A 26181-nucleotide genomic window follows, 5' to 3' on the forward strand; every position below is an offset into this window, starting at 1 on the left:
TTGACCGGGTGGTGGCGATGGCAGGCAAGAAGCCGGAAATGTCACGCATCCCCAAGGAGTCGGAGGTTGAGGGCTCATTCAAGCCGGCAAAGGAAACAAAGAAGATACCCTTGGACCCGGAGCATCCGGAGAGGCACGATGTCATAGGTGCAAACCTTGATAGCAAATAGGAAAGCGAGCTTGTCGATTTCCTCCGTGAGAATCGGGACATCTTCGCATGGTCTCCCAAAGACTTGCCGGGTGTTCCGACGGATTTCGCCGAGCACAAGTTACATGTCCGACCTGACGCCAAGCCGGTCAGGCAGCCTTGCGCCTCCTGTCAGAAGAGAAGAGAAGAGTTGTCGGAGAAGAGATAGCCCGGCTTCTAGCAGCCGGATTCATCATGGAAGTGTTTTTTCCAGAGTGGCTGGCCAACCCAGTCCTAGTGTTGAAGAAGAATAAGCAGTGGTGCATGTGTATTGACTATACCATCCTCAACAAAGTTTGCCCCAAAGATCCTTTTCCCTACCAAGAATTGACCAAATGATAGATTCCACAGCCGAATGTGAGCTGTTGAGTTTCTTGGATGCATACTCAGGATACCATCAGATAAAGTTGAACCTAGCCGACAGGCTAAAGACCGCCTTCATCACACCATTCGGAGCCTTCTGCTACCTGACCATGACGTTCGGCTTGCGAAATGCTGGCGCCATGTTTCAGCGTTGCATGCAGAAGTGCCTCCTCAAGCAACTCGGCAGAAATGCTCATGTTTATGTGGATGATGTGGTGGTGAAGACGGAGAAGCATGGCACGCTGCTGGAAGACCTCAAGGAAACCTTTGAGAACCTGCGCTGATTCCAGATCAAGCTCAACCCAGAGAAATGCGTCTTTGGAGTACCAGTCGGCCAGCTTCTCGGCTTCCTGGTCTCAGAGCGCGGAATAGAGTGCAACCCTGTGAAGATCAAGGCCATTGAAAAGATGAAGGTGCCCACCCGACTACTGGACGTGCAGAAATTCACCGGCTGCCTGGCATCAATTAGCCGTTTCATCAGTCGGCTGGGCGAGAAGGCTCTTCCCCTGTACCAGCTCATGAAGAAGACCACTGATGTCTACTACACAACCTTCTTCTTGTAGACGTTGTTGGGCCTGCAAGTGCACAGGTTTGTAGGACAATAGCAAATTTCCCTCAAGTGGATGACCTAAGGTTATCAATCCGTAGGAGGCGTGGGATGGAGATGGTCTCTCTCAAACAACCCTGCAACCAAATAACAAAGAGTCTCTTGTGTCCCCAACACACCCAATACAATGTTAAATTGTATAGGTGCACTAGTTCGGCGAAGAGATGAAGATACAAGTGCAAAATAGATAGTAGATATAGGTATTTGTAATCTGAAATAATAAAAACAGCAAGGTAACAAGCGATAAAAGTGAGCGTAAACAGTATTGCAATGATAGGAAACAAGGCCTAGGGTTCATACTTTCACTAGTGCAAGTTATCTCAACAATAATAACATAGATAGATCATATAACAAGCCCTCAACATGCAACAAAGAGTCACTCCAAAGCCACTAATAGCGGAGAACAAAATAGAGATTATGGTAGGGTACGAAACCACCTCAAATTTATTCTTTCGGATCGATCTATAAAAGAGTTCGTACTAGAATAACACCTTAAGACACAAATCAACCAAAACCCTAATGTCACCTAGATACTCCATTGTCACCTCAAGTATCCATGGGCATGATTATACGATATGCGTCACACAATCTCAGATTCATTCAACCAACATAAAAGTACTTCAAAGAGTGCCCCAAAGTTTCTATCGGAGAGTCAAGAACGTGTGCCAACCCCTATGCATAGGTTCATGGGTGGAACCCCCAAGTTGGTCACCAAAACATACATCAAGTGGCACATGATATCCCATTGTCACCACAGATAATCACGGCAAGACATACATCAAGTGTTCTCATAAAGAATCAATCCGATAAGATAACTTCAAAGGGGAAACTCAATTCATCACAAGAGAGTAGAGGGAGAGAAACATCATAAGATCCAACTACAATAGCAAAGCTCGGGATACATCAAGATCGTGCCATAGAGGGAAGACGAGAGAGAACACGAGAGAGAGGGATCAAACACATAGCTACTGGTACATACCCTTAGCCCCGAGGGTGAACTGCTCCCTCCTCGTCATGGATAGCGCCGGGATGATGAAGATGGCCTCCGGTGATGGGATCCCCTCCGGCAGGGTGCCGGAACAGGGTCCCGATTGGTTTTTGGTGGCTACAGAGGCTTGCGGCGGCGGAACTCCTGATCTATCTTCTCTTCTGGAAGTTTTAGGGTACAAGAGTATATATGGGTGCAGGGGTGCGTCAGAGGAGCTACGGGGCCCCACGAGGCAGGGGGCGCGCCCCCCACCCTCGTGGGAAGCCCGTATCTCCCATGGCGTGCACTCCAAGTTCCCTGGGTTGCTTTCCTTCCACAAATAACTTCTCTAGTTGATTTCGTTCCGTTTTGACTCCGTCTGATATTCCTTTTCCTTGAAACACTGAAATAGGCATAAAACAGCAAATCTGGGCTGGGCCTCCGGTTAATAGGTTAGTCCCAAAAATAATATAAAAGTGGATAATAAAGCCTAATATTGCCTAAAACAGTAGATAAAGTAGCATGGAGCAATCAAAAATTATAGATACGTTGGAGACGTATCAAGCATCCCCAAGCTTAATTCCTGCTCGTCCTCGAGTAGGTAAATGATAAAAAAGAATTTTTGATGTGGAGTGATACTTTGGCATAATTTCAATGTAAATCTTCTTAATTGTGACATGAATATTCAGATCCATAAGATTCAAGACAAAAGTTCATATTGACATAAAAATAATAATACTTCAAGCATACTAATCAAAGAAATCATGTCTTCTCAAAATAGCATGGTTAAAGAAAGTTATCCCTACAAAATCATATAGTCTGGCTATGCTCTATCTTCATCACACAAAGTATTTAATCATGCACAACCCCGATGACGAGCCAAGCAATTGTTTCATACTTTAGTAATCTCAAACTTTTTCAACTTTCACGCAATACATGAGTGTGAGCCATGGACATAGCACTATAGGTGGAATAGAATGGTGGTTGTGGAGAAGACAAAAAGGAGAAGATAGTCTCACATCAACTAGGCGTATCAACGGGCTATGGAGATGCCCATCAATAGATATCGATGTGAGTGAGTAGGAATTGCCATGCAACGGATGCACTAGAGATATAAGTATATGAAAGCTCAACAAAAGAAACTAAGTGGGTGTGCATCCAACTTGCTTGCTCATGAAGACCTAGGGCACTTTTGAGGAAGCCCATCATTGGAACATACAAGCCAAGTTCTATAATGAAAAATTCCCACTAGTATATGAAAGTGACAACATATGAGACTTTCTATCATGAAGATCATGGTGCTACTTTGAAGCACAAGTGTGGTAAAAGGATAGTAGCATTGTCCCTTCTCTATTTTTCTCTCATTTTTTTTATTTTGTATTTTTTTATTTGGGCCTTTTCTCTTTTTTTCATGGCCTCTTTTTTTGGGGCTTCTTTGGCCTCTTTTATTTTTTTCGTCCGGAGTCACATCCCGACTTGTGGGGGAATCATAGTCTCCATCATCCTTTCCTCATTGGGACAATGCTCTAATAATGATGATCATCACACTCTATTTTTTTCTTACAACTCAACAATTACAACTCGATACTAGAACAAAATATGACTCTATATGAATGCCTCCGGCGGTGTACCGGGATATGCAATGAATCAAGAGTGACATGTATGAAAGAATTATGAACGGTGGCTTTGCCACAAATACAATGTCAACTACATGTTCATGCAAAAAGCAATATGACAAAAGTAATGTGTGTCATATGAACAGAACGGTGGAAAGTTGCATGGCAATATATCTCGGAATGGCTATGGAAATGCCATGATAGGTAGGTATGGTGGCTGTTTTGAGGAAGGTATATGGTGGGTGTATGATACCGGCGAAAAGTGTGTGGTATTAGAGAGGCTAGAAATGGTGGAAGGGTGAGAGTGCGTATAATCCATGGACTCAACATTAATCAAAAGAACTCATGCACTTATTGCAAAAATTTAGAAGTCATCAAAAACCAAAGCACTAAACGCATACTCCTAGGGGGATAGATTGGTAGGAAAAGACCATCGCTCGTCCCCGACTGCCACTCATAAGGAAGACAATCAATAAATAAAATTGTGCTCCGACTTCATCACAAAGCGGTTCACCATACGTGCATGCTACGGGAATCACAAACTTCAACACAAGCATTCTTTAAATTCATCATCACCCCAACTAGCATTGCTTTGATATTATCACCTCCATATCTCAAAACAATTATCAAGCATCAAACTTATCTCAGTATTCAACACACTCATAAGAAAGTTTCACATATCTTGAATACCAAGTATATTATCATTAAGCAAATTACCATGCTATTAATGACTCTCAAAATAATCTAAGTGAAGCATGAGAGTTCAATAGTTTCTTTAAAACAAATCCACCACCGTGCTCTAAAAGATATAAGTGAAGTATTAGAGCAAAAATTATCACGCTCAAAAGATATAAGTGAAGCACTATGAGCAATAACAAAAACTACTCTGAAAGATATAAGTGAGGATCAATGAGTAGTCGAATAATTATGCAACTATGTGAAGACTCTCCCATTTAATAATTTCAGATCTTGATACTTTATTCAAACAGCAAGCAAAGCTAAAGAAAACTACAATGCAAGGATAGCACAACTCATGTGAAGAAGCAAAAACTTAGGCTCAACCGATACTAAACGATAGTTGTTGAAGAAGAAAGGTGGGATGCCTACCGGGGCATCCTCAAGCATAGATGCTTGAGACTTCTTGAAATATTATCTTGGGGTGCCTTGGGCATCCCCAAGCTTGAACTTTTGTGTCTCCTTAATCCCTCTCATTGTTGGAAATATGCCCTAGAGGCAATAATAAATAAGTTATTATTATATTTATTTGTTCATGATAATAGTCTTTTATTCATGCTATAACTGTATTATCCGGAAATCGTAATACACATGTGAATACATAGACCACAATATGTCCCTAGTGAGCCTCTAGTTGACTAGCTCGTTGTGATCAACAGATAGTCATGGTTTCCTGGCTATGGACATTGGATGTCGTTGATAACGGGATCACATCATTAGGAGAATGATGTGATGGACAAGACCCAATCCTAAGCATAGCACAAAGATCGTGTAGTTCGTTTGCTAGAGCTTTGCCAATGTCAAGTATCTCTTCCTTTGACCATGAGATCGTGTAACTCCTGGATACCGTAGGAGTGCTTTGGGTGTATCAAACGTCACAACGTAACTGGGTGACTATAAGATGCACTACAGGTATCTCCGAAAGTATCTATTGTTTTATGCGGATCGAGACTGGGATTTGTCACTCCGTGTAAACGGAGAGGTATCTCTGGGCCCACTCGGTAGGACATCATCATATGCGCAATGTGACCAAGGAGTTGATCACGGGATGATGTGTTACGGAACGAGTAAAGTGACTTGCCGGTAACGAGATTGAACAAGGTATCGGTATACCGACGATCGAATCTCGGGCAAGTAAAATACCGCTAGACAAAGGGAATTGTATACGGGATCGATTGAGTCCTTGACATCGTGGTTCATCCCATGAGATCATCGTGGAACATGTGGGAGCCAACATGGGTATCCAGATCCCGCTGTTGGTTATTGACCGGAGAACGTCTCGGTCATGTCTGCATGTCTCCCGAACCCGTAGGGTCTACACACTTAAGGTTCGATGACGCTAGGGTTATAAAGGAAGCTTGTATGTGGTTACCGAATGTTGTTCGGAGTCCCGGATGAGATCCCGGATGTCACGAGGAGTTCCGGAATGGTCCGGAGGTAAAGATTTATATATAGGAAGTCCTGTTTCGGCCATCGGGACAAGTTTCGGGGTCATCGGTATTGTACCGGGACCACCGGAAGGGTCACGGGGGCCCACCGGGTGGGGCCACCTGCCCCGGGGGGCCACATGGGCTGTAGGGGGTGCGCCTTGGCCTACATGGGCCAAGGGCACCAGCCCCTAGAGGCCCATGCGCCAAGATAAAGGAAAAAGGGGAGAGTCCTAAAGGGGGAAGGCACCTCCGAGGTGCCTTGGGGAGGATGGACTCCTTCCCCCTCCTTAGCCGCACCCCTTTCTTGGAGTAGGGGGCAAGGCTGCGCCTCCCCCTTCTCCCCTGCCCCTATATATAGTGGAGGGGAGGGAGGGCATCCATACCTGAGCCCTTGGCGCCTCCCTCCCTCCCGTGACACCTCCTCCTCTCCCGTAGGTGCTTGGCGAAGCCCTGCAGGATTGCCATGCTCCTCCATCACCACCACGCCGTTGTGCTGCTACTGGATGGAGTCTTCCTCAACCTCTCCCTCTCTCCTTGCTGGATCAAGGCGTGGGAGACATCATCGAGCTGTACGTGTGTTGAACGCGGAGGTGCCGTCCGTTCGGCACTAGGATCATCGGTGATCTGAATCACGACGAGTACGACTCCATCAACCCCGTTCACTTGAACACTTCCGTTTAGCGATCTACAAGGGTATGTAGATGCACTCTCCTTTCTACTCGTTGCTGGTCTCTCCATAGATAGATCTTGGTGATTCGTAGGAAAAATTTTTGAATTTCTGCTACGTTACCCAACAGTGGTATCAGAGCTAGGTCTATTGCGTAGATTCTTTGCACGAGTAGAACACAAAGTAGTTGTGGGCGTTGATGTTGTTCAATATGCTTACCGTTACTAGTCCAATCTTGTTTCGACGGTATTGTGGGATGAAGCGGCCCGGACCAATCTTACACGTACTCTTACGTGAGACAGGTTCCACCGATTGACATGCACTTGGTGCATAAGGTGGCTAGCGGGTGCCAGTCTCTCCCACTTTAGTCGGAATGGATTCGATGAAAAGGGTCCTTATGAAGGGTAAATAGCAATTGGCATATCACGTTGTGGTTTTGCGTAGGTAAGAAACATTCTTGCTAGAACCCATAGCAGCCACGTAAAACATGCAAACAACAATTAGAGGACGTCTAACTTGTTTTTGCAGGGTATGCTATGTGATGTGATATGGCCAAGAAGAATGTGATGAATGATATGTGATGTATGAGATTGATCATGTTCTTGTAATAGGATTCACGACTTGCATGTCGATGAGTATGACAACCGGCAGGAGCCATAGGAGTTGTCTTTATTTTTTGTATGACATGCGTGTCATTGAAGAACGCCATGTAACTTACTTTACTTTATTGCTAAACGCGTTAGCCATAGAAGTAGAAGTAGTCGTTGGCGTGACAACTTCATGAAGACACGATGATGGAGATCATGATGATGGTGATCATGGTGTCATGCCGGTGACGAAGATGATCATGGAGCCCCGAAGATGAAGATCAAAGGAGCTATATGATATTGGCCATATCATGTCACTACTCTATTTGATTGCATGTGATGTTTATCATGTTTATGCATCTTGTTTGCTTAGAACGACGGTAGTAAATAAGATGATCCCTTACAACAATTTCAAGAAGTGTTCTCCCCTAACTGTGCACCGTTGCTACAGTTCGTCGCTTCTAAGCACCACGTGATGATCGGGTGTGATGGATTCTTACGTTCACATACAACGGGTGTAAGACAGTTTTACACAGCGAAAACACTTAGGGTTAACTTGACGAGCCTAGCATGTGCAGACATGGCCTCGGAACACGGAGACCGAAAGGTCGAGCATGAGTCGTATAGTAGATACGATCAACATGAAGATGTTCACCGACGTTAACTAGTCCGTCTCACGTGATGATCGGACACGGCCTAGTTGACTCGGATCATGTAATCACTTAGATGACTAGAGGGATGTCTATCTGAGTGGGAGTTCATAAGATGAACTTAATTATCTTGAACATAGTCAAAAGACCTTTTGCAAATTATGTCGTAGCTCGCGCTATAGTTCTACTGTTTAGATATGTTCCTAGAGAAAATTATAGTTGAAAGTTGATAGTGGCGATTATGCGATCAGTAGAAAACTTATGTCCTTAATGCACCGCTCAGTGTGCTGAACCCCAACATCGTTTGTCGATGTTGCGAACATCGGACATACACGTTTTGATAACTACGTGATAGTTCAGTTAAATGGTTTAAGTAGAGGCACCAAAGACGTTTTCGAAAACGTCGCGGAACATATGAGATGTTTCGAGGGCTGAAATTAGGATTTCAGGCTCGTGCCCACGTCAAGAGGTATGAGACCTCCGACGATTTTCTTAGCCTGCAAACTAAGGGAGAAAAGCTCAATCGTTGAGCTTGTGCTCAGATTGTCTGAGTGCAACAATCACTTGAATCGAGTGGGAGTTAATCTTCCAGATGAGATAGTGATGTTTTCCCAAAGTCATTGCCACCGAGCTGCTAGAGCTTCGTGATGAACTATAACATATCAGGGATAAATAAGATGATCCTTGAGGTATTCACGATGTTTGACACCGCGAAAGTAGAAATCAAGAAGGAGCATCAATTGTTGATGGTTGGTGAAACCACTAGTTTCAAGAAGGGCAAGGGAACAAAGGGATACTTCATGAAACGGCAATTCAGCTGCTGCTCAAGTGAAGAAACCCAAGGTTGAACCCAAACTCGAGACGAAGTGCTTCTGTAATAAGGGGAACAACCAGTGGAGCAGCATTACCCTAGATACTTGGTAGATGAGAAGGCTGGCAAGGTCGATAGAAGTATATTGGATATACATTATGTTAATGTGTACTTTACTAGTACTCCTAGTAGAACCAGGGTATTAGATACCGGTTCGGTTGCTAAGTGTTAGTAACTCGAAATAAAAGCTACGGAATAAAACGGAGACTGGCTAAAGGTGAGCTGACGATATGTGTTGGAAGTGTTTCCAAGTTTGATGTGATCTAACATCGCACGCTCCCTCTACCATCAAGATTAGTATTAAACCTGAATAAGTGCTCTTGCACCTAAAGGAATGGTTTATTGAATCTTGATCGTAGGGATACACATTTTCATGCCAAAAGATATAAGATAGTAATGATAGTACCACTTACTTGTGGCACTGCCATGTAAGTCATAATGGTATAAAACGCATGAAGAAGCTCCATGTTGATGGATCTTTGGACTCACTCGTTTTGAAAAGTTTGAGACATGCGAACCATGTCTATTGGTGTATATGCATGAAGAAACTCCATGCAAATGGACCGTTCGGACTCACTTGATTTTGAATCACTTGAGATATGCAAATCATACCACATAGGCAAGATGACTGAAAAGCCTCGGTTTCAATAAGATGGAACAAGATAGCAACTTATTGGAAGTAACACATTTTGATGTGTGCAGTCCAATGAGTGCTGAGGCATGCAGTGAATATCGTTATGTTCTTACTTCACAGATGATTCGAGTAGATGTTGAGAATATTTACTTGATGAAACACAAGTCTGAATTATTGAATGGTTCAAATAATTTCAGAGTGAAGTAGAAGATCATTGTGACAAGAGGATAAAATGTCTATGATATGATCATAGAGATGAATATCTGAGTTACGAGTTTTGGCACACAATTAAGACATTGTGGAAATTGTTTCGCAATTAATACCGCCTGGAATACCATAGTGTGATGGTGTGTCCGAACATCATAGTTGCACCCTATTGGATATGGTGCGTACCATGATGTCTCTTATCGAATTACCACTGTCGTTCATGGGTTAGGCATTAGAGACAACCACATTCACTTTAAATAGGGCACCACGTAATTCCGTTGAGATGACACCATATGAATTATGGTTTAGAGAAACCTAAGTTGTCGTTTCTTAAAAGTTTGGGGCTGCGACGCTTATATGAAAAAGTTTCAGGTTGATAAGCTCGAACCCAATGCGGATAAAATGCATCTTCATAGGAAACCCAAAACAGTTGGGTATACCTCCTAATTCAGATCCGAAAGCAATATGGATTGTTTCTTGAATCGGGTCCTTTCTCGAGGAAAGGTTTCTCTCGAAAGAGTTGAGTGGGAGGATGGTGGAGACTTGATGAGGTTATTGAACCGTCTCTTCAACTAGTGTGTGGCAGGGCACAGGAAGTTGTTCCTGTGGCACCTACACCAATTGAAGTGGAAGCTTATGATATTGATCATGAAGTTTCGGATCAAGTCACTACCGAACCTCGTAGGACGACAAGGACACGTACTACTTCGGAGTGGTACGGTGATCCTGTCTTGAAGGTCATGTTGCTAGACAACAATGAACCTACGAGCTATGGAGAAGCGATGGTGGGCCCGGATTCCGATAAATGGCTCGAGGCCATAAAATCCGAGAACGGATCCATGGACTTTGGTGGACTTGCCCGATGATCGGCAAGCCATTAAGATAAATGGATCTTCAAGAAGAAGACGGACGTGGATGGTAATGTCACCGTCTATGAGACTCGACTTGTGGCGAAGAGTTTTTCACAAGTTCAAGGAGTTGACTATGATGAGATTTTCTCATCCGTAGCGATGCTTAAGTCCGTCGGAATTATATTAGCGATTACTGCATTATTTATGAAATCTTGCAGATAGGATGTCAAAACATTGTTTCCTCGACGATTTTCTTGAGGAAAGGTTGTATGTGATACAACCGGAAGGTTTTGTCAATCCCGAAAGATGCTAATAAGTATGCAAAGCTCCAGCAATCCTTCTAAGGACTGGAGTGAGCATCTCGGAGTTGGAATGTATGCTTTGATGATCAAAGATTTTGGGTTTGTACAAAGTTTATGAGAAACTTGTATTTCCAAAGAAGTGAGTGGGAGCACTATAGAATTTCTGATGAGTATATGTTTTTGACATATTGATGATCAGAAATGATGTAGAATTTCTAGAAAGCATATAGGGTTATTTGAAAGGTGTTTTTCAATAGAAAACCTGGATTAAGCTACTTGAGCATTAAGCATCAAGATCTATAAGGATAGATCAAAACGCTTAATGGTACTTTCAAATGAGCACATACCTTGACATGATCTTGAAAGGTGTTCAAGATGAACCAGTCAAAGAAGGAGTTCTTGCCTGAGTTGTAAGGTACGAAGTTAAGACTTAAAGCTCGACCACGGCAGAATAGAGAGAAAGGACGAAGGTCGTCCCCTATGCTTAAGACGTAGGCTCTTCAGTATGCTATGCTGTGTACCGCACCTGAAGTGTGCCTTGCCATGAGTCAGTCAAGGGGTACAAGAGTGATCCAAGAATGGATCACAGGACAGCGGTCAAAGTTATCCTTAGTAACTAGTGGACTAAGGAATTTTCTTGATTATGGAGGTGGTAAAAGAGTTCGTCGTAAAGGTTACGACGATGCAAGCTTGACACCTATCCGGATAGCTCTGAGTAGAGATACCGGATACATATAATGGAGCAACAATTTAGAATAGCTCCAAGTAGAACAGTTATTTGGATTAGCTCCAAATAGAGCGTGGTAGCTGCATCTAGGAGATGACATAGAGATTTGTAAAGCACACACGGATCTGAAAGGTTCAGACCCGTTGACTAAAACCTCTCTCACAAGCAACATGATCAAACATAAAACTCATTGAGTGTTAATCACATAGTGATGTGAACTAGACTACTGACTCTAGTAAACTCTTGGGTATTAGTCACATGGCGATGTGACCTGTGAGTGTTAATCACATGGCGATGTGAACTGGATTATTGACTCTAGTGCAAGTGGGAGACTGTTGGAAATATGCCCTAGAGGCAATAATAAATAAGTTATTATTATATTTCTTTGTTCATGATAATAGTCTTTTATTCATGCTATAACTGTATTATCCGGAAATCGTAATACACGTGTGAATACATAGACCACAATATGTCCCTAGTGAGCCTCTAGTTGACTAGCTCGTTGTGATCAACAGATAGTCATGGTTTCCTGGCTATGGACATTGGATGTCGTTGATAACGGGATCACATCATTAGGAGAATGATGTGATGGACAAGACCCAATCCTAAGCATAGCACAAAGATCGTGTAGTTCGTTTGCTAGAGCTTTGCCAATGTCAAGTATCTCTTCCTTTGACCATGAGATCGTGTAACTCCTGGATACCGTAGGAGTGCTTTGGGTGTATCAAACGTCACAACGTAACTGGGTGACTATAAAGATGCACTACAGGTATCTTCGAAAGTATCTATTGTTTTATGCGGATCGAGACTGGGATTTGTCACTCCGTGTAAACGGAGAGGTATCTCTGGGCCCACTCGGTAGGACATCATCATATGCGCAATGTGACCAAGGAGTTGATCACGGGATGATGTGTTACGGAACGAGTAAAGTGACTTGCCGGTAACGAGATTGAACAAGGTATCGGTATACCGACGATCGAATCTCGGGCAAGTAAAATACCGCTAGACAAAGGGAATTGTATACGGGATCGATTGAGTCCTTGACATCGTGGTTCATCCCATGAGATCATCGTGGAACATGTGGGAGCCAACATGGGTATCCAGATCCCGCTGTTGGTTATTGACCGGAGAACGTCTCGGTCATGTCTGCATGTCTCCCGAACCCGTAGGGTCTACACACTTAAGGTTCGATGACGCTAGGGTTATAAAGGAAGCTTGTATGTGGTTACCGAATGTTGTTCGGAGTCCCGGATGAGATCCCGGATGTCACGAGGAGTTCCGGAATGGTCCGGAGGTAAAGATTTATATATAGGAAGTCCTGTTTCGGCCATCGGGACAAGTTTCGGGGTCATCGGTATTGTACCGGGACCACCGGAAGGGTCACGGGGGCCCACCGGGTGGGGCCACCTGCCCCGGGGGGCCACATGGGCTGTAGGGGGTGCGCCTTGGCCTACATGGGCCAAGGGCACCAGCCCCTAGAGGCCCATGCGCCAAGATAAAGGAAAAAGGGGAGAGTCCTAAAGGGGGAAAGCACCTCCGAGGTGCCTTGGGGAGGATGGACTCCTTCCCCCTCCTTAGCCGCACCCCTTTCTTGGAGTAGGGGGCAAGGCTGCGCCTCCCCCTTCTCCCCTGCCCCTATATATAGTGGAGGGGAGGGAGGGCATCCATACCTGAGCCCTTGGCTCCTCCCTCCCTCCCGTGACACCTCCTCCTCTCCCGTAGGTGCTTGGCGAAGCCCTGCAGGATTGCCATGCTCCTCCATCACCACCACGCCGTTGTGCTGCTACTGGATGGAGTCTTCCTCAACCTCTCCCTCTCTCCTTGCTGGATCAAGGCGTGGGAGACATCATCGAGCTGTACGTGTGTTGAACGCGGAGGTGCCGTCCGTTCGGCACTAGGATCATCGGTGATCTGAATCACGACGAGTACGACTCCATCAACCCCGTTCACTTGAACGCTTCCGTTTAGCGATCTACAAGGGTATGTAGATGCACTCTCCTTTCTACTCGTTGCTGGTCTCTCCATAGATAGATCTTGGTGATTCGTAGGAAAAAAATTTGAATTTCTGCTACGTTACCCAACACTCATATCATGGTTTCTCTTTTTATCAAAAGCTTCATTCACAACAAACTCAACAAGAACTCGTGAGATAGGTTAGTATAAACCAATGCAAAACCTTATCATTTTCTACTGTAACAAATCACTTAAATTATTATTCAACATTGCATACTAAATGCCTCTGTATATTTAATACTCCTATCCTCAAATAGAATCATTAAACAAGTAAACATACGCAAACAATGCAAACATAACAGCAATCTGCCAAAACAGTACAGTCTGTAAAGAATGCAAGAGTATCAATACTTCCCTGACTCCAAAAATTATGAACTAAAATTCCCACTGTAATAAATTTATCAGAGCTCGATATTCAAAAGGATTCAACATTATACCATTCTCTGACTTTTCTAAGGAATTTTTGCAACAGCGGTAAACTTTCTGTTTTCAAACAACAACATGTATACTAGCAAAACAAACATGGAAAAGGCTATCCTTGACTTTTTATTGAAACTAAAGATGCAAAACATTATTCTAACTAACAGCAAGCAAAAACTAACAAAAGAAAATGACGCTCCAAGCAAAACACATGTCATGACCGGTTTTTCAATGAAAAGCTTATTGAGAAACCGACCTTTATATATACCAGTATAGGAAAAATCCTCCTTACTGGTAGACAAGTCCTTGATACAGAAATCCAGTAGTACTAAATATTATACAGGGTTGAGATGAGGTTGCTCAACAATTTATTACAAGCACGCCAATATTATACATAAGGGCGGATATGACACCAAGGTGTGGTGGCATACTACTGACTCGTAATAAAAGTGGTGCTGGATATGTCACAGTGAAGCGAGTGACATGACTCCTAATCCTGCAACTCATCGAGCGTCGAGGTGAGGCTCGATGAATTTATTCGGGTAGCGGAAGCGTATATGATACAAGCGACCAAATCCAGGATCGCACGGGACTGACTGGGACTCCTCTAGGCGTCGGACTCGCTATCGTATTCTTCATCCATGAGATCGCCTTCATCAACATCTGGCCAAATCAACAAGCTAGGTGAGTACTTTGAATGTACTCGCAAGACAGTTCGGACATAAGATATAACAAATGCAAGCATGATGCATCATGAGCAATTAGCAATGCATACTCAAATAATAAACTTGCACGACATGTTAAATAAAAAGGAAGTCGGGCGGAAGTCCTCCCGAAATCCCAACAAAAATAACTGAAAACCGATCGGGTGTCTGAAGTGATGCCTCGAAAGGTGAACAAATAAATTAACATGCCGCAGTTGGGCGTCTAAGCGACACCACATAAAGGGCTCATATTGAAAGGTAAATGACAGTGCATGCCACAGTCGGACGTCTGAGCGACATCACGTAAAGGGCTTATATCGAAAGTAAATAACAAGAGTGCCACAGTCGGACGTCTAAGTGACATCACATAAAGGGCTTATATCGAAAGTAAATAACAAGAGTGGCACAGTGGGACGTCTGAGCGACATCACATAAAGGGCTTATATAGAAAGTAAATAACACAAATGCCACAGTCGGACGTCTGAGCGACGTCGCATAAAGGGCTTATATCGAAAGTAAATAACATAAATGCCACAGTCGGACGTCTGAGCACCGTCACATAAAGGGCTTATATTTCATTGTCGTATTCAAGTACTATAGACCATTCCAAGGAAAATACTCAGTTCATAATAATAAACAGGTTAGTCCATCCACAGGAGTAATCATTCAACCGGGTTTACCACTCATGTTTGTTCACCGGAGATTGTCATGGAGGCCGACACTGGGACTGACAAGGACAAGTAGAATACTGACCTTGACCATAGATACGGTTACTTGAATGAGTTTGACTCTGTAGAGTTTGTACTATTTAACCACAGCCAACGGATTTTGGTAGTCACGAAGGACTAGTTCCGTTTACGGTATTTAGGTAGAAACACATCTAACCAGTACACACCCATTCCACCTCATGATGCCAGGAATCACCCTAGGCAATGTTCAAGATAAACTTTGAGACGGGGAGGCTACAACCTCGAATAGCATGGGATCAAATTTATATACGCGCGCTCTAAGGGGTGCCCCCCTCTTGGTCCCAACCGGAAACACCCATGCCCCCTGATCGGATGATTGGCTTTAATCTAGGGCCATGGAACCCTTATCAAGGCCTCTCTATTTGGTGTGTACGAGGAAAGCGGTTTGCAACTTACTAAACCATATTCTTTGCAGAAAACATGTGGTTGCACAAAAAAGAAATGGATGGTAACGGGACTTGATCCACGTTGACACTGGACTTAAATGGTTTGGCATAAGACTGGCATGCTTCAACACTGCCATCTTACCACCTCTCATGTCACCACATGATCATGTAAACTCACATCAAATAACATATGGAGTTTCAAAGCTCACGTGCATCAACTTTGCATGCAATATAACACTCACTGCTATGTATATAAACATGCCATGATCTAACTACTCATTGCAAACATTCAAAACACTCATCATATCAAAGGTTCAAACATGCTTGCCTGGTTCGGAGTAGTTGGAGTCTAGCTCGGTGAAGTTCGCGGTTTCGTCACCTCCTCCGGTATCTACGGGTGTAAAGAAAAATACGCACTAACGTAAATATCGTGTGTGCACAAAAAGTGCTCCAAATATTTTTCAAATAAATATGATAAAAAAAACTAGACAGAAAAATAAAGGTGACAGAAAAAGAATCAGTCAAAAAACATTTTCTGTTTAAAAATTATTAGAGTTTTAGCCCAGGGACTTATCTGTAAGGAAACAGAAAGTTTCCAGGGGGCAGGACAGAAAAAGACAGAAAAACGTTTCAGATTGAAAGCTTATTTGCCCGAAGGCGTTTTCCAAAAAAACGGTTCGAATATAAAAGAGAGGTTGACGTGGGGGTCCCACTCGTCAGGTTTAAAAGTTTGAGAGAGAAACAGATCGCGCTGGCGCCCGAAGCTTGCGGTGGTCGCCGGCGACGATCCACGACGAGTTAGGAAGAGTGGATGGTACCTACGGGTTCCTTAGATCCTTCCGCACCTGTGGGTGGTGGAGTTGGTCGTCGGCGAGCCCCACGTCCACGGCGGCCTTCACTCCGGTGGACGGCGGCTCGGGTGTCGGTGGATCTCGTCGGGGAGGGCTACGAAGGTGGAATTGAGGCTCGGGTTACGGTACTGGGTGTACCAGAGGGCTGCTGACGCGGTTTGGGAGGCGGGGATGGCCTCACCTGAGTGAATCGAGCTGGAGCCCGGGGCGGATCAGGGCGGACGGAGAAGGAGGAGAAGACCTCCTCGGGTCCTCCTAGGGGTCGAGCGTATCTCTGGTGAGGTGGAGGGAGTGGTGCTGGTCGAAGGCGAGCTCGGGGTGGCTATTTATAGCCGGCCCGAGGCGATTCCCGCGAACAGGATAAGTCTGACGGCGATTACAGTGGGGCAGTGGTCGGACGGGTGGTTTAGGTGGCTGGGCATCTACATGATGGTGCACTGGTTTCATTGAAACGCTAACCTCGGTTGGATTAGTCCTGCTCTGTGGTTTCGACGGAACGGTGCTTCTCGGGCTCGTCGGCGGTAGAGAGCATGTCCTGTTCTTGCCGGGCCACGGCGACGGTGCTGCGGTGCGTGCAGGGGAGCAGACAGCCACGCGGAGGCCTCGGGTGGCTCGGGCAGTGCTGGACGGCGCCGAAAGCTGGTGTTGGCTCCCGCTGGCCGCCACGGGTGGCTCTGCCACCGCAGATGTGGCCGGCGCCGGCGAGGCACGCCACCACCGACACCTGTGCCCGTCCAAAGAAGCGTGTGGCACTTTGGATAAGAAGGAGGAGCAGTGTGCATGGTGCGAGAGCGAGCACTGGCGATATGGAGGCAAAGCTCTGAAGAAAATGACGTTGTCGTCTGAATTTTAAACACTGAAGTCTGAACATGAACAGCAACAGTGCCTGCCAGGTGCTCGATGAAATGTTTTTTGGCATGTGGGAAATTTATCTGGAGCTGATCTTTGGTGAGGTGGCCTCTCAATGCACCTGGGGGCTGCTTGATTTTTGCCAGAATTTTTGGAGAAGGAAAAATATGAATTTCACCAAAAATAGTGAATCTGGTCCAAATTTGCAGTGAGTGAAACTTGAAAATTTTTGAATTGTGGAAGAGTGGATCTTGATGGATCTAGGTTGGGGGTGCTAAGGACTAGTCAGAGGAGTTGGTTTGGGATCAAAACTCAAAAGGGATTTGGTACTTCCTTTGTAAACCACCTAGGTCCAAAAATAATGGCAGAAATAGTTTTGGGGATAAAATAAATTAAATAAAAATCAAAAAAAGGGTTGCACTTTCTAGGTTTGGATATATGACTTGACCCAAAGTGGAGGGAGGTGTTTTGGGAGAAATTTTTAAAGAATGAGGCATGGTGAAAGAAGATGGTTGGAATAAAAAGGAATAAATCCAAAAACCCATAGGATTTCTTTTTTAATTAAAAACCTTTCCAAAATAAATTGTGATGAGTCAACACCAAATGAAAAGTCTTTCAAAAGACAAACATCAAGGTTGAGGATGACCCAAAATAAAGATTTTGACATAAGAGAATTTTTTTGAGAAGGAGAGCCTTTTTAAAACATTTTGAATAGCCTCATTCAAATCAAACAAGGAATTTGCTGAAAACCAAATAAATTTTTTTGGAGTGTCACAACACCTACCCCCTTAGGAAAAATCTCGTCCCCGAGATTTCAGCTGATCCTCAAATAGGTGTGGGTGCTCTGTCCTAAGAAAATCCTCTCTTTCCCATGTTGCCTCACTCTCGGTGTGATTGCTCCACTGAACTCTGAAAAACTTGATTGTTTTCTGACGGGTCCTTCTTTCGGACTCCTCCAATATTTTTATTGGACGTTCCCTATAGGTGAGGTCTGGTTGCATGTCAATATCTTCATAAGATACACGCCTCTCTGGGTTGCTTACGCATTTCCTCATCTGTGAGACGTGGAACACATCGTGGACGTCTGACAGTTCTGCAGGTAGGTCTAGCTGGTAGGATACTGTGCCTCTTCGCACGACTATGCAGAAGGGTCCGATGAATCTTGGTGCTAGCTTTCCTTTAACCTTGAATCATTGTAGGCCCCTCATAGGTGATACTCGTAGGTACACATACTCACCGGGTTCAAAACTGATTCCCCGATGTTTTCGATCGTAATAACTCTTCTGTCAGCTTTGAGTTGTCTTGAGTCGGTCCTTGATTAGCTTAACCTTCTCCTCAGCCTCCTTGAGCATGTCTGGGCCGAAGATACGACTGTCTCCGGTCTCTAACCAATTTAATGGGGTACGACATCTTCGTCCGTACAAGGCTTCAAAAGGTGCCATTTGTAGGCTGGCTTGGTAATTGTTGTTGTATGCGAATTCGGCATATGGCAAGCTTTCTTCCCAACCGGTTCCATAGGTGAGGACACATGCTCTCAGCATGTCCTCCAGAATTTGGTTCACGTGTTCAGTTTGTCCATCAGTCTGGGGGTGGTATGCTCTACTGAAGGCTAGTTGAGTTCCCAGGGCTTGTTGTAAATGATCCCAAAATCTAGAGACGAATTGGGTGCCTCTATCTGATATTATAGTCTTTGAAACTCCATGCAGGCAGACTATATGGGAGTGGTAAAGCCTGGCAAGCTTCTGAGTGGTGTGAGTTGTCTTCACCGGGATGAAATGTGCCACCTTAGTCAGTCTATCTGTGATGACCCATATGGCATCATTTCCGTATCGTGACCGGGGTAGTCCAACAATAAAATCCATTCCAATCTCGTCCCATTTCCACTCGGGTATCTTGTTTGGCTGTAATAGTCCGGCTGGTTTCTGGTGCTCGGCCTTAATGTGTTGGCATGAATCACAACATGCAATGAATGTGGCTATGTCCCTTTTCATACCGTGCCACCAAAAATTTTCCTGAAGGTCCTTGTACATTTTGGTTCCTCCAGGATGGATTGAATATGGAGCGGTGTGGCCTTCATCTAGAATTTGTTGTTTAAGGTCCTTGATATTTGGTACGCAAAGCATATCCCCGTACCACAATATTCCTTGCTCATCTATGACAAATTCTGAGGCCTTGCCCAAACTCACTTTCCTTTTTATGCCTTCAATGCTGGGGTGTCCACGTTGAGCCTCCTTAATTTGTTCTATCAGGGTAGGTTGTATTTCCAAGTTCGACACATTTCCTTCGGTGACCATTACCAAGTTGAGTTTAGCAAACTCCTGCTGAAATTCAGGTCTCAAATTTGGTAGACTGTCGTTGCCCGAGCTGGTGTTCCGACTAAGAGCATCTGCTACTACATTTGCTTTTCCTGGATGGTAGTGAATGCCAACATCATAATCCTTCACTAATTCCAACCAGCGTCATTGCCGCAAATTGAGTTCCGGTTGTGTGAAAATATACTTGAGGCTTTTATGGTCCGTATATATTTCACAGCAGTTTCCAAGCAGAAAGTGTCTCCACTCCTTGAGTGCATGGATGACAGCTGCCAATTCCAGGTCATGAGTGGGATAATTCTCTTCATGCTTTCGTAGTTTCCTGGAAGCGTAGGTGACTACCTTGCCTTATTGCATTAATACGCATCTGAGGCCCTTTCAGGATGCGTCACAATACACTTCAAAGTTTTTGTGTATGTCGGGCACAACCAATACTGGTGATGTTGTCAGTTTCCTTTTGAGTTCTTGGAAACTTTTCTCGCAGGCTTCGGTCCATACAAACTTTTTATCCTTCTTGAGCAACTGGGCCATTGGTTTTGCTATGGTGGAGAATCCTTCAATAAATCTTCGATAATATCCTGCCATTCCCAAGAAACTTCATACATCCGTTACGCTGGCTGGTGGTTTCCAGCCAAGTACGGCCTTGACCTTTTCCGGGTCTACGGCAACACCTTCTTGGGTAAGTACATGGCCTAGAAAACTGACCTGTCTTAACCAAAATTCACATTTGCTGAACTTGGCATACAATTGATGTTTCCTTAGTTCTCCCAGTACAATCTTGAGATGTTCAACATGCTCTTCTGGTGTCTTGGAGTATACCAGAATATCGTCAATGAATACCACCACAAATTTTTCCATAAATTTCATAAATACTTTGTTCATGAGGTGGATGAAATACGCGGGGGCGTTTGTCAGTCCAAACGGCATTACTGTAAACTCATATAATCCGTATCTTGAGGTAAATGATGTCTTGGGAATATCCTCTGTCCGTACTTTTAATTGATGATATCCCAACCTCAAATCAATTTTCGAGAAGACTTTGGCTTGTGCGAGCTGGTCAAATAAGTCATTTATCCGTGGCATTGGATATTTGTTTTTGATGGTGACCATGTTGAGTGCTTGATAGTCTATACACAATCTTAATGTCCCATCCTTTTCTTGGCAAATAATACTGGTGAACCCCAAGGTGAGGAGCTGGCTCGTATAAATCCTTTGTCCAGTAACTCTTTTATTTGCTTCTTTAATTCTACCAACTCGTAGGGTGCCATTCTATAGGGCTTCTTGTAAATGGGGGTGGTTCCAGGTGCTAGCTCAATGATGAACAATATTTCCCGGTCTGGTGGCATGCCTGGTAGCTCTTCGGGAAATACGTCGGGGAACTCACATACCACTGGAACTTTGCTTAACTCTGAAATGTCCACCTTGTTTAACCTTGGTTGCCGTGATATCTGTTTTTCCTGAGCTGAAATTTTTATTGTCTTCCCGTGATGGTGGGTAAGAATCACGGTTCGATTGAAGCAGTCAATAAATCCTTTGTTGGTGGTTAACCAGTCCATTCCTAGGATAACATCCAGTCCCTTATTCTCCAATACGATGAGGTTTGCATGAAACTTTAGTCCTTCAAGCTCAATAACCACACCTTGGCAGTAATTTTGAGTAACTTGCTTAATCCCAGGGTACTTGATGATCATGGATTTTTCCAAGGGAAGCATCGAAAAATCATTTTGCAAGGCAAATCTCTTTGAAATGAATGAGTGAGAAGCTCCAGAATCAAACAAAATCATGGCAGGTATTGTGTTGACAGGGAACGTACCGAGTATGATATCCGGGGCATTCTGAGCTTCCTCTTTGGTCACGTGGTTCAAGTGACCCTTCTTGTGGTTGTTATTGGGGTTGAAGTTGTTTCTCTTGGGTGCTGAATTATTGCCACCGTTGTTCGGCTTGGGGGCCAAGTTTCTTGGCTTGGGACACTGCTTGGCATAGTGTCCTTCTTCTCTGCAGGCGTAGCAAGTAACACTTGGGCGATATGTAAACTCCTTGTCCCTTGCATGGAAATTTTTGTTTGGGCGAGGAACAATTGTCGGGGACTTGTTTGCTACATTCTTCTGGACTTCAGTCTTGTGCCGGTTGTTGCGAGCATGAGTGGTCTGGTCTCTCTTGCGCTTGCGAAAATCTTCCAAACTGTGGCGCTCATTTTCCAATGTAATGGCTTTGTCCACTAGTGTCTTGAAATCTAGGAAGGTGTGCACGACCAGCTGGCATTTAAGTGCTGGTGCCAAACCGTCCAGGAATTTTTCCATCTTCTTGTTTTTAGTCATATGCTCTTCGTTGGCGTAGCGAGACAATAGAGTAAACTGACTGTTGTACTCAGTCACTGTCATGGTCCTCTGCTTGAGATCATCAAACTCCCTCTTCTTGAGCTTCATAATACTCCTGGGAATGTGCTCCCCACGAAAACCTTCTTTAAATTCCTCCCAGGTGATATCATTTTCATTGGGGTGCATGTGTAGGAAATTCTCCCACCATGATGTAGCCGCTCCAGTGAGATAGTGCGGTCCATATAATACTTTCTCACGGTCTGAACACTGTGCAATAATTAATTTCCTTTCAATGTCTCGAAGCCAATCATCGGCCTCAAGAGGTTTGTCAGTATGAGAAAACATTGGGGGACGCGTCTTTCGTAGCTTAGACAGTTTGGATTGTTGTTGATACGGTCCACGGTGATTTCCCATATTGGTGACTTGGTTCATCATTTCTCGATGTTGTTGCTGACTCTGCTCATAAAGGCGGCATACTTGAGATAGTGCTGCTTCACTGCCTTGCTGACTTGACTGTCCCTGTGTGAAATTGTTGCTTGTCTGCATACCATAATTTTCTTCTGGCGGACTTGGCATAGAACGAGTCCAAGGACGAGACATTTTCTGCTCTGGGGTAGTTTTTTTGAAAAACTTATGAGAAAAGCTGAGTGGAAAAAAATATAATTTTGCAAGATGAATAAAATTTAAGAATTCCAACATTTTTCAAGAAAATACTTGATTACGCACGGAGAAGGACCGCTCAGTACATATCTTACACGCAAGCATAATTATACAATACATCACTCAGGATGTGCGTACACATTCCTGACATGTTATTTAGGCTAGTGCACTTCTCCTAGTTCCTACATGATGCGCACACAGACTACTTCTCACAACCTATATACATATAAACATATCATACAAGCTGACAGACTGCACGACTGCTAGGCGTACTCAGTCGGAGATGGTGAGGATTTCCCTCGGACTGCCAAGGGTAAGGCCCAGTGGTGCTGGAGACTCAGCCTCCTCCTCACTAATAGGCTCCAGGCGTGAAGCACTATGCTGTGGAGCTGGTGCGAGTGCGGTAGGTGGTGCAGCTCTGACTGGAGTAGGAGCGATGACTCGGTCAAATTCTTCAGGAGTAGGCAGGCGGCAAGCAGTGGCGAGGGTGGCAGGTGTGTGGGATGCCGAGGACGAGACGTAAGTCAGTGGTGGTGCTGTATGGAGAAGCTCCCTCCTGTTGGCGGAACAGCTATGCACGACGGCCATACGAGCAGCCACAAGGTCGTCCACGAGGTTATCGAATGCTTCCTCGAGCGCCTTGAGATATTCAACCAGCATCTCAATAGCTTCATCCCTTTCTCCCCTAGGGCAAGCAAATGCATAGTGACAGGTGTATGGCACGTGGCAGGGGAGGTAGCGGTAGCGACGAGTCTTCATTTAAGGAAGAACATCCCGAAGACGAGCTATCGCCTCACGGGCAGCCATCTGCATAGCATGCCTCTCCATAGGCATGGCTCTTCCCACAAACCGGAAGCGGCGTAACTCAACACGCTCTCCCTTGAATTGCACCGTGGCCTGGTGCATGGACAGACTGTCGTCGATCTTGTGCTGGTAGAGTGTGAACTCCGGACGAGTTGATGGCCCGATCGCGATTTTGACGATGGAGGTGAGAAGCTTGATGAACCCCTCAGGTACGTTGGCGAACACCTGTGACTCACAGTCATTACCAGCCATCTACAAAACTAGGCAAAAATTCTGAATAGTCAGATCATAAATTTACGCTGACTGTCAGAAAATGACTACATTTGTAAAATATTAAAATAGCACTTATTACGCTAATAACCGATTAGCGATCGCACATAGTGGCTTCCTACAGTCAGCCTGGCTCTGGTACCAAGTTTGTCACGACAGGTTTTTCAATGAAAAGCTTATTGAGAAACCGACCTTTATATATACCAGTATAGGAAAAATCCTCCTTACTGGTAGACAAATCCTTGATACAGAAATCCAGTAGTACTAAATATTATACAGGGTTGAGCTGAGGTTGCTCAACAATTTATTACAAGCACGCCAATATTATACATAAGGGCGGATATGACACTAGGGTGTGGTGGCATACTACTGACTCGTAATAAAAGTGGTGGTGGATATGTCACAGTGAAGCCAGTGACATGACTCCTAATCCTGCAACTCATCGAGTGTTGAGGTGAGGCTCGATGATTTTATTCGGGTAGCGGAAGCGTATATGATACAAGCAACCAGATCCAGGATCGCAGGGGACTGACTGGGACTCCTCTAGGCGTCGGACTTGCTATCGTATTCTTCATCCATGAGATCGCCTTCGTCAACATCTGGCCAAATCAACAAGCCAGGTGAGTACTTTGAATGTACTCGCAAGACAGTTCGGACATAAGATATAATAAATGCAAGCATGATGCATCATGAGCAATTAGCAATGCATACTCAAATAATAAACTTGCACGACATGTTAAATAAAAAGGAAGTCGGGCGGTAGTCCTCCCGAAATGCCAACAAAAATAACTGAAAACCGATCGGGTGTCTGAAGTGACGCCTCGAAAGGTGAACAAATAAATTAACATGCCGCAGTCGGGCATCTAAGCGACACCACATAAAGGGCTCATATTGAAAGGTAAATGACAATGCGTGCCACAGTCGGACGTCTGAGCGACATCATGTAAATGGCTTATATCAAAAGTAAATAACAAGAGTGCCACAATCGGACGTCTAAGTGACATCACATAAAGGGCTTATATCGAAAGTAAATAATAAGAGTGGCACAGTCAGACGTCTAAGAGACATCACATAAAGGGCTTATATAGAAAGTCAATAACACAAATACCACAATCGGACGTCTAAGCGACATCACATAAAGGGCTTATATCGAAAGTAAATAACATAAATGCCATAGTCGAACGTCTGAGCGACGTCACATAAAGGGCTTATATTTCATTGTCGTATTCAAGCAAATCATTAAGCCGGGTTTATCACTCATGTTTGTTCACCGGAGATTGTCATGGAGGCCGACACTGGGACTGACATGGACAAGTAGAACACCGACCTTGACCATAGATACGGTTACTTGAATGAGTTTGACTGTGCAGGGTTTGTACTATTTAACCACAGTCAACGGATTTCGATAGTCACGAAGGACTAGTTCCGTTTACGGTATTTCAGTAGAAACACATCTAACCAGTACACACCCGTTCCACCTCACGATGTTAGGAATCACCCTAGGCAACGTTCAAGAAAAACTTTGAGACGGGGAGGCTACAACCTCGAATAGCATGGGATCAAATTTATATACGCGCGCTCTAAGGGGTGCCCCCCTCTCGGTCCCAACCGGAAACACCCATGCCCCCTGACCGGATGATTGGCTTTAATCCAGGGCCATGGAACCCTCATCACGGCCTTTCTATTTGGTGTGTACGAGGAAAGCGGTTTGCAACTTACTAAACCATATTCTTTGCAGAAAACATGTGGTAGCACAAAAAGGAAATGGATGGTAACGGGACTTGATCCACGTTGACACTGGAGTTAAATTGTTTGGCATAAGACCGGCATGCTTCAGCACTACCATCTTACCACCTCTCATGTCACCACATGATCATGTAAACTCACATCAAATAACATATGCAGTTTCGAAGCTCACGTGCATCAACTTTGCATGCAATATATCACTCACTGCTATGCATATAAACATGCCATGATCTAACTACTCATTGCAAACATGAAAAACACTCATCATATGAAAGGTTCAAACATGCTTGCCTGGTTTGGAGTAGTCGGAGTCTAGCTCGGTGAAGTTCGTGGTTCCGTCACCTCCTCCGGTATCTACGGGTGTAAAGAAAAATATGCACTAACGTAAATACCGTGTTTGCACAAACGTGCTCCAAATATTTTTCAAATAAATATGATAAAAAAACTAGACAGAAAAATAAAGGTGACAGAAAAAGAATCAGTCAAAAACCATTTTCTGTTTAAAAATTATTAGAGTTTTAGCCCAGGGACTTATCTGTAAGGAAACAGAAAGTTTCCAGGGGGCAGGACAGAAAAAGACAGAAAAACGTTTCAGATTGAAAGCGTATTTGCCCGAAGGCGTTTTTCAAAAAAATGGTTCGGATATAAAAGAGAGGCTGACGTGGGGGTCCCACTCGTCAGGTTTAAAAGTTTGAGAG

This window comes from Triticum aestivum, chromosome 1B (assembly GCF_018294505.1).
Source record: "Triticum aestivum cultivar Chinese Spring chromosome 1B, IWGSC CS RefSeq v2.1, whole genome shotgun sequence".
Classification (NCBI taxonomy): domain Eukaryota; kingdom Viridiplantae; phylum Streptophyta; class Magnoliopsida; order Poales; family Poaceae; genus Triticum; species Triticum aestivum.